At 31.5% G+C, this 9,985-nt stretch overlaps 1 non-coding gene and 1 pseudogene across 2 annotated transcripts; both read right to left on the bottom strand.

Moving 5' to 3' along the window:
- Positions 1–1,239: 1,239 nt before the first annotated feature.
- Positions 1,240–2,184, bottom strand: LOC149531215 (thioredoxin-like protein YLS8 pseudogene; annotated as a pseudogene). Its single transcript, XR_016358570.1, has one exon. The product of XR_016358570.1 is annotated as a thioredoxin-like protein YLS8 pseudogene (transcript).
- Positions 2,185–7,174: 4,990 nt separating this feature from the next.
- On the bottom strand, positions 7,175–7,362 carry LOC149531214 (U2 spliceosomal RNA). Its single transcript, XR_016359403.1, has one exon. It is a non-coding gene; the product is annotated as a U2 spliceosomal RNA (small nuclear RNA).
- Between the last annotated feature and the right edge of the window lie 2,623 nt (positions 7,363–9,985).

Raw genomic sequence — 9,985 nt, 5'->3', positions numbered from 1 at the left:
TAGAGTTATCTTATTAGATTCAATATATTTTCACCCATTTTTAAAAAAGGACAAATTTATTTGAGTCACTTCAAGTAAATTATTTATATCCTCTTACAAAATTACAAATAATAATAAAAAGAAGTAGATTAATTTAATTTATACTTTTTGATCTTGTTAAATTTATTTATATATATATATATATATATATATATATATATATATATATATATATATATATATATATATATATATATATATATATATATATATATATATATATATATATATATATATATTTAATGGTCAATTATTTGAGTATGTTATAAGTCTTTGGATATAAGGTAACCCTGCCCCTATAAACACACATACATGTATATGATGTATATGTATGTGTGTGTGTGTCTGTGTATGTATATGTATATAGACTTAATTTTCTCACTCTTAATCTATATGTGTCTCTATCTAGTTATCTTTATTTTCCTTTATTTGCTTTTCTGTATTTGACTATCTACCAATCTTCTTTTCTCTTCAACATTATTTTTCTTGTTCTTTTTTAATATATGAGAATCTTCTATCTATCCTAATTTTCCCCCTCACACAATTTCTCCTTGTTTACATCTAATTCTTTATTTTCGTATCACTCTAACTATATATATCCACCTCTCTCTCTCATATCCTCTCTCCATACATTCTTTTGTAGTTCTCAATATCTTCCTTTCTCCCACTCTCTTTCATTATATCTTCTTTCTACCATTCTCTTTAATCCCCATCAATTTATATATTTCCATCTTCCTATACCTCTCTCTTCATTTACTTTGAAAGACATTGTTTTCTTCAATCTTTCTCTTCCTACTACTCCCTCTCTCTCTTCTTTACTTTATTGCAATAAAACCACGTTCTCTTAATCATATTCATTGCCTATCAAGATACAAGATTCAATTATAACATACAGATCAAGTTCACTCAATTTAAGGAGCTGCATCCGACTAAAATTCACACACATCAATTTAGATAAATGGAGACTGCTTCCACGCTTAATATTTATAAAACGCATGAATGAATATAATAATTTTAAAACAGATTAATTTAGTATCTTTATAACCCATGTAGATCATTAAAATTCTGTCATCCTACGCTAATAACAAGCCATTTGTTGCACATCAAATTCTGTCGCAAAATAGATACGATGAACATAAAGGGTAAACTAGGAACAAAAGAGAAAACCGATCATCAGCGGAACAATAACCAGAAGCTGAATTTCGCAGAATATTTGCACAACACTTTTCTTCTCCATCCCGTCTCAGTAAAAAAATCTAACAAATTTTATAGTTTTCGAATCACAGGCTGCGATTCGACCTCATCAAAGCATTTTTATAAGAAATTTGAATTATAATTAAAACGTTACAATTTATGCAGAGACTGCTCTTTTCCGATTGGCAAAAGCCCGATCGGCCCGTGCCGTAGTTAAAAACCCTGATTTGAAAAATCTCTACAGAACCCTAATTTAAATTTAAAAATTCCTAGAAAACCCTAACGAAAATCAACAGATCGGAAGCTTTAATATCTATATTTGGTAGAATAATCTTTGGGAGATATGACAAGCCCGCGGCCTTTCCTGGCGCCTCTGTAAACAGTCTCGACGATGTCAATAAACTCCTGCTTGTCTTTAAGAGCCCAATTGATCTTGTTATTATTCCCCGTCCCCAAATCGATCATAATGTGCTTATTTCGAAAGAAGAACATGACAGTGCAGGGATCGTAAAGCTCATACATTGTGTTGAAATCAGGGACCTCCGTTATGTCCACCAGGTAAATGACGGCAAAATTCTTGACAGCCTCTGCAACATTTGCCAAAACTTCGTCCATCTGCATACATGTGTCGTCCCAGTCATGGCCAAATCGGATTACAACCAATCGCTCCTCCTCTGACAGAATTGCCTGATCCACGGCCCATCCTGAGTGCAGGTGAGGAAGAAGATACGACATTTCTCCCAATTCTTCTTTTCTATTTGTTGCCGGAGTTTGACAGTAGGCCTACAATCCAGATATTTCTGGTTACAGGGGGCATTGTAGGTCGTAGTATAAATAGACACAATTGGCCTTTCATGGAGTCGGATCTTCTGGAAAGATCTTTCTTTCTCGAAACTTCTTTCTTCAATTTTTGCCGAGTTTGATTCCGAGTTGGGAACTCTTTGGAATTTTTTTGGAAAGACCAAGAATTTATGCTTTGCCTCAAATTAAATTGTGTGTTTATGGAGTTTGAATGGAAAATTAAGCTATATTTAGATCATTTTGAAGATATTTCTCCTTAGCTTTATTTCTAATAAATAGATTTTGACCTTTACCACCTAGAGAATTTATTTTTGAGAAAGTGAATGTATGTGTTTCATATTCTGAACATCGAGGTTAAGTGAACATAACTATATTTAGATAATTATTTTGGAGGATAAAAATAATTATTTCATAACTAATATAAAATGATGTTCTTTGTGTTCACTCTCACTCCTGCAAGAGGCATTTCAAATTTCTACCCAACATTTTCAAACTCGCTCATGACTATGAAGAACCAGACACCCATGTCACCAACTAGGGCTAGTGCATTGGTTATTACTCTGTCAGGATATGCTCCTATCCTTGGCATTGAGGAGGTTTCAGTATTTGCGGAGGGTATACCTAGTTATGGCACTGGTAATGTGGCAATGTCAGTTAGGATGGGTCCTTTTGCACTTGGATACTCTTCAAGGTGACATGGGTATGTTAAGCCTCTTATTGATGAGCAAAGCTTTTCCAAGGTTGCTAGATCTATCGTAGCTTCTCCCAAGGTAAAATCTCAACCTCTAATTTGTGCCAAGACATCACATATGGTTGTGGCCTCGACGTGGTTGAAAATGTGGAGTACTTCCAACACTATGGTTTTGTTTGTGGATTTGTTGGCTTTTGGCCTTCTTTATTAGACTTACATTGTTGGGTGAGATGTTCTTAGAGACCCTTGGTTCTAGGTAATATTAATCTTTTTCATTGTAGTAAGGGATTCTTTACTATTATTTTTTCTTCTTTTGAGGAATGAGATCTGGTAAAAAGCAAGTTGTGGGTTTGAGAGATCATTGTCTTTCAACCAAACCTTGGGTAGTCTCTTCCAAACCTTTGACTTAACTTATTAGTGTGCACCTATTGTGGGTTCATCTTCCCAATCTCCCCCTTCATTTTTGGGAGAATTCTTGGTTTGAGGTTATCAGCAACTCTATTGGTCATTTTCTTAAGGTGGATGATACCACAACTTTCATGGGTTTCTCTACCTTTACATGTATTTTGATTGACATTGATATCTTCACACCTTTCCCTTTAAAATTCATGGTTCTTATGGTGTGGGACAAGCCATGGAATCAATCAATGGATTATGAGGGCCCGTCAATTTTATGTTTTTGATGCTTCTCTTCTAGTCACTTGACAACACATTATTCTCTCTTGTGGCGTAAAGGTGTTTCTACTTGATAGAAGGATGATGATGACTAACATTTGATTTTTTTTCTTCTAATTCTTCCTCTAATAATGCATCACATGTTAATGATGACTTAGATCTAGATAATGCTCTTGCTATTAATATAAATGATTTTCCTACTGCAAATCTAATATCTTAAACACCTGGGGGTCCTTCCCTCCTACTACTAGTGTGGCCCTTCTTTGTTTTCTACTCCAACTCTACTCCAATATTTGGTTGACGATGTGTAACCTTCACAACACTTTGCCCCTTGTGTTAACATTTTTTCTAACAAAGTTTCACCATTTTCTCCTCCTTTAGAGAGGATTCTAATGATGCTATTGCTTGGAAATTTATATAATATAGCATAGGAAATTAGATTATTTAGCCTCTCATTCTCCTCCTCACACTCTAGATGAGTTGTCTACCCACTCTTGAGGTGGCCTACTAGCTTTTCTGCTAGTGTTGCACATGTCATGTCCTTGTATTATGGACAATACTTTTATTGTTAATGTTTTTAAATCTCTATAAAAATTGATGGGCTATGGTTGCATAAGGGAAAAAACCCTTGTTATTTTGATATTTTATATCATAAATGATATTTAGAAAAATTAAATCCACAATTGTATGGAAACTATATGACAAAATAATATTAAATGGCATAATTGATTCTTAAGAGGGAATGGTATGAAGAGTACATTTGTATACATGTGTGCTATTTCAAATATTATTTCATTGAAATCATGGATACAAAATTAGCACTATTACTCTCTTCTTGGGTTCTTCAACAAATATAAGATCATTCATATTATTGGAATTAGAACTATTTATTTGTATGAAGAATATTTTGTGCTCTTCTATCTTCACCTTGAAAAGATGAACTATTTTGTTTTCTAATTAGTTTCTAGTCTAGACAAACTTAAATTAGCAAGGGAAAAACATAAATGAGGGGACAAAGTTAAATATAAAGGGAGGAAATTATTTACAAACCACTTTTCTCTATCTTGTGTGATACAATTTTTGTTTACACTTATTTTTTTCTATGAAAAAGAACTTGAAGTCATTGTAATGGAGCAACAGTGAAAGTTTTCCACACAACATGTGATGAACTAGCTACATTTTGTGTATCCTAAGATAGTTGTACCACAATAAATAATATGGAGATGATGCTCATGCATTATAGAATATATTTTTCGTAAAAAGTGCTAGATAATGTGCAGGGATTTGAATAAATAAAACCATAAGACATAATTCATAAAACCACAATTCTTGTTACCTTTAGCCTAGTTAAAATAATTGATTATCGTAGTAGAAACAAGACTCAAGAACTAAAAGAAAGAAAGTTATCAACTAAGAGTAAACAATGCATACAACTAAAACATAAATCCTTATAGTTCACACCAAAATGTCTAGGTATGTAGGTTATTAATACTATAGTTGTCTTTTACATACCCACATATCCTTGTCCTTTCAAGTTACATTGGAGTGAATAATACCTTAAACAAATAAGGTCCTAAACTTAGCATAACTATACTCTCAAACCATGTAGCAATCTCTTATCTAAAATTACAATTAACTTTAAAAAAAAAAACTATCTTTTATTCTAACAACAATAATGAACGAAATATTACAAAAAATGATTTACTTGGTTAGTGATGGTACTAGGAATGATATTATGATTTTGACACTATAAAATAAAACCAACCATTCTAAAACATCTGACACCTCTTAATCCCTTCAAGCTACAAAAGGATGCTACATTCTTTTAAAAGCCTTGAGCCTAAAAAGTACCAAGATTTTACATGATTACACACTCAAATCACAACACCCATTAATCTCTCATCTAAACCAATAGGTATATTTTGGGCATATTAAAGTCTATTATTATTTTTTAACTCGATTTCATTTAGGCATATTCAAGTCTATTATTATTTTTCAACTTGAATCCATTTGTTTTTTTTTAATATGTAATTGGTTGAAACTTAGATTGCTTATTATTCTAGGACTGAAGACCTCCCTGATGAGAAACTCACAATTTACTGTTGTGTTGTAAGCTCTTGCCTTAATTCAAATTTATTTGTTAATAATTATGATAAACATAATTTTATCAAATGGTTCAATTTTATTTAGAGTTAATGGATACTAATAAGTTTTCTTATGAACCATTCAATTTTATTTAGAGTTCAAGGGTACTATTAAGTTGTGTTATGGAACTTTCAACACCAAATTTACTAATGCCAACACATCCAAGTGTTCTCCTTTCACCTTCATATTTGTCATGTTATAAATTATAAATTTAGACCCTTCCCATACTCATCTAATCAAAGACATAGCATGCTATACTTATCTATTCAAAGACAAAGTGTGCTTGATGTTTCTATTGGAAGTCTCATTTCACTTCCCAAGAACTGCATTCCTTCCAAGATCTAATGAGCTCAGTTAAGATCTTTTAAAGCAAAACATATCAAACTTGAGCATGATTAATCTCACATTGCACACCGAAGAAAGAATCTCTTATGAAAGAGTAAAGGTGTACTTAAGGTCTGCCTATGATAGCCTCTCATATTTGTTAACTTGAATGCATTGTCTTCTCAATGCATGCTAATCCTTTTAAGATACAATGACTTGATGAATTCTCTCAAGAGTACTAAAACCTAAAGAAGTCTCAAATATTCGCCCAATTATTCTCTCAAATTATGAGATGAACAAATTTCTTATCTAAGACTATAGGTGCCCTCATTTTGTCTTGTCTTGAATTCATTTTCTTTTGACAGTGAACAAAATGTTTCAATTTTGTCACATCCAACTAAGATGTATAATTCTGTTCTAAGAATCCTTGGAGAGGCCAACAAAGATAATCATTTTAGAGGTCAATAATTCTAATCCTACTAGTCTAGAATGGTCTAGTGAAATGAATCTCTTTAAGAGCTACTAAGCTGTCTTCAGAGACATGAGACCAACAAAGTAGAAGCTTTTGGAAACCATATGGCACCTAGAAGCTCTCGTTGCAATCTACATTTATATCCCATTTGTTGCCAATCTTTTTAGTTTTTTGGCTTGCCAATTGAACCCTCAAATGGGGTTTGAACACCGTTTACAAGTAATGGCAGATAAAGTGCTAAACTACTCCCATGTTTGATATCAATAAATTGAATTCTAGTAAATTGTGTAATGATCAGCCGCCTTTGTGTATAACTTAGAACTTAGAATTTTTCTTCTTCTATAGAATCGATGGATTCGCCACTCCATTTTTCTCCCTTTCAAGATTTCAAGCGTTTCATCTACATATATATTTGTTTGAGGTGAACTGATCTAAGCATAGAAATGTTGCTTCATGCATCATCTACATATAACTTTGCCTTGTCAAAAGAGATTGAGCTTCGATCTCAAAACTGCATTGTAGGCTTGAACAAATTCAGAACTACATTTATTTTAAGAGAGTCACAATCAAATTCACTTGTATAACAGATATAGAATGAAAATCATTAACCAAAATTCCTTAATGAAGCTGTGTAGATCAATATGGGATTTTTCTTTGGGGTGTGGGGTGTGCTGGGCTTTTGCAGTAGTGCAACACATAAGCGACACTCGAGGATCTAGCAACACGCTACCATTGGTGATCCTTCCCACCAGGGTGTAGGGTATGTACGCCTCGTTTGTAGTGCCAAGCACCTCTCGAAAAAGAGTATGAGGTAGTCCCATATCATTGTCACCATATGTAAACCCAAAAACTATGGCATAGTGTCGTGGACTATAAAACCACCTTTCCTTTCCTTTCCTTTCCTTTTCCCCCTCAAGAAATTAATTTAATATCATGTAGGCTTATTGAGCCACGTATCAGATATTAAACTGATAAGAATAGACACTAAATTTGATCCTAGCCAAAAGGCCGAAAAAGGTATGCTGCTTTATTTACCTTCCTTCGCTATTCATACCCGCTTTCTCTTCCGTTCCTCATTCCCCTTGCATGTGGGACATATATAATCTTAGCCTAATTGTAGGGGGATCCTTAGTTAGTGCCCCATCAATTTTCTAAAATTCCCAGATTAAATTAAAACCATGTGTCTAGGATTCCTCACTATAAAATCCTTTTCCATGCAAAAAATTACTTTACAACATTTACTAATTAATTTTTTAAAAAAGTGTAATGTACTATTTTATATATCAAATAGATTTAGGAAAGGTTCTAATTTGTGTAATAGAATGGTAAAAGAACTAATAATTATTTTTATTATCATAAATATATTTTTTAATTTAACAAATAATATAGTTCAATTTTATATTAGATTTACTTGGGAAATGTTTTAATTTTTGTAGCAAATTGTAAACAAATGAAATGAATTACTAAATTTGAGTCTTCAACATGACACATAACATAATTTAATCAATTTAACTTTAAAATTTGAATTAAGTTATATTCATGGTTTAGTAAGGGGCAAATTTATGTGTGAGAAAACAAAGCTAATCAAATACAAGATTTGTATATTTGAATTCGACACACGTGTTTGAACACTAAGCATAAGTTATAGACAACCATTTACTCACATTAATGTTTTCTACCTACCTCTATAAGGGGTGGTGTTGACAAATATTGTTGAAGAGTTTGTTAGCCACAAATCTTCTCCATTGGTCAAACCCATGTTGATGATTTAATGGTTTGATTAGAAGGATCAAATATAATGAGAAAACATAGTGAATGTTTATAACATTGATAGTTTACTATTCTCCTTGATTCTTTATCATAATTGAAGTTTTTAACATCTTTTCATTTAATACAACTTCCTAGCACATGCATTTATGTGTTATTTACTTAAATTAACACATAATAATTAGTTAGAGGAATTCAACACAAGCCCAAATTTAAATTTAAATTATACAGGTTTAGGGATTATTTAAGTAACATGAATCAATAACGTATACCATAATTTTGTTGACATTAAAGCATGGATGAAAAAAAATAACTTAGTTACAAATTCCTAAAAACATGCGCAGATGGAATCACGTAGCGCTTATATTAATTTCTCACTTTTTGAGCTAGAAAAGGCTCCTTGTGCCTAATTGTTGCACTAAGGATGACACTTTCAAGATGGGTCCAAAAAAAAGAAGCAAATGTCTAGAGGTGTATTTTTTACAATTACATTTTTGCTTGCTTTGAAGAGCATATAAATTCTTACAAATATGCATGACATTGTAAAATAAGTAGTTACAATGTGTAGTGCCCACCCATAGTTTATTTTTCTGTTATATTTATTAAACTCTTTTATGCCTATTTCATGGATGTGTTAGTTTCAAGGACATTATTTCATGACTTGGATTACATGTATAGCAAAAAAGAATTACTTAGTTTATTATATTTCACATGTTGATTGTTGATTATGATAACTAGCACATTAATAATGCTTTAATGGTTCTTAGTTAATAAATGTGGTTGCTTTCAGGATGATGTCAAATGATGAGTTTTCATGTTTGAATATGTAATGATTTATACCCAAGATTTATTATTGTACTTACCCCATACTTGCATGTGTATGGTGTGTGTGTTTGTTTTATTTTTCTATTTGTTGTGTTTGATGTGGTTAAGGGAGGGAGTCATAGTCACTTGCTAGTCAAGATCTACACAATGTACCACTCCCTACCATTGTCTATTTAGTTTAGATATATTTATAGTAGGTATTGGGCATCGACCTTCCTGAATTGTCAGGATGAGCATGCCTTATCACAATAACTCAGTGGTAAGAATGGGGAGATAATGTTCAGGTTCAATCCTAGCCATAACCTAATTACTTGTCTTAAGAAGGGGGAACATGTATTTGACTTTCCACCCTTTTTAAACCCATGAGTTTATCTTTGTTTATGTTGTTTGATTTTGAATTCTGGTCTATTTTGGTAATGTTGCTTTTATGTGGATTTCACTATGTGATTTATTCAGTAAATAACTTAATTATAATATTTGGGCTAATCATATAATTAAATATTATTTGATTAAAAAGAAAATATTAAAGTATGAGAATATTTAATTAATTAAAAAATTAATTAAATATGTAATTTAATTAAAAAGTCTTAATTTAGAAAAATTGGTTAAAGAGAAATTAGAATATGATGATATTTAATTAATTATTAATTTAGCCGATAGGCTATTTGTAAGAACTTTGTTCCCAAAAATTCAATTTTTGATGAAAAATTTGCAAGTTGGCTGAGAAAGTTGTCAGTTTGGCCGAAAAATTGAAAATCCTTTCTGTTAATTATTTACTGGCTAGTTTTTATCTCCCTCCACTTTTAACTCTTGTTTTGATATTTATTAGTCGTTATCTCCACTTTTAACTATTTTTTTTTTTTTTTTTTTTTATATTTATTAGTTGTGATCTCCACATTAGTTCATGTTGTGATCTATTAATTTAACTTTTGATTTTAAAAATTGATTAAGATTTTAGTTTTTAAATTATTTTAAATTATTTTTAATATTTATTTAATTTTTCCTTTAAATATTATTTTTTAGTTTCTATACTTTATTTAGTCAATAGAATA

Source organism: Cupressus sempervirens, chromosome 11 (assembly GCF_028749045.1).
Source record: "Cupressus sempervirens isolate cs-2001-9-10 chromosome 11, ASM2874904v1, whole genome shotgun sequence".
Classification (NCBI taxonomy): domain Eukaryota; kingdom Viridiplantae; phylum Streptophyta; class Pinopsida; order Cupressales; family Cupressaceae; genus Cupressus; species Cupressus sempervirens.
This window is presented reverse-complemented; position numbering and strand designations above follow the sequence as displayed.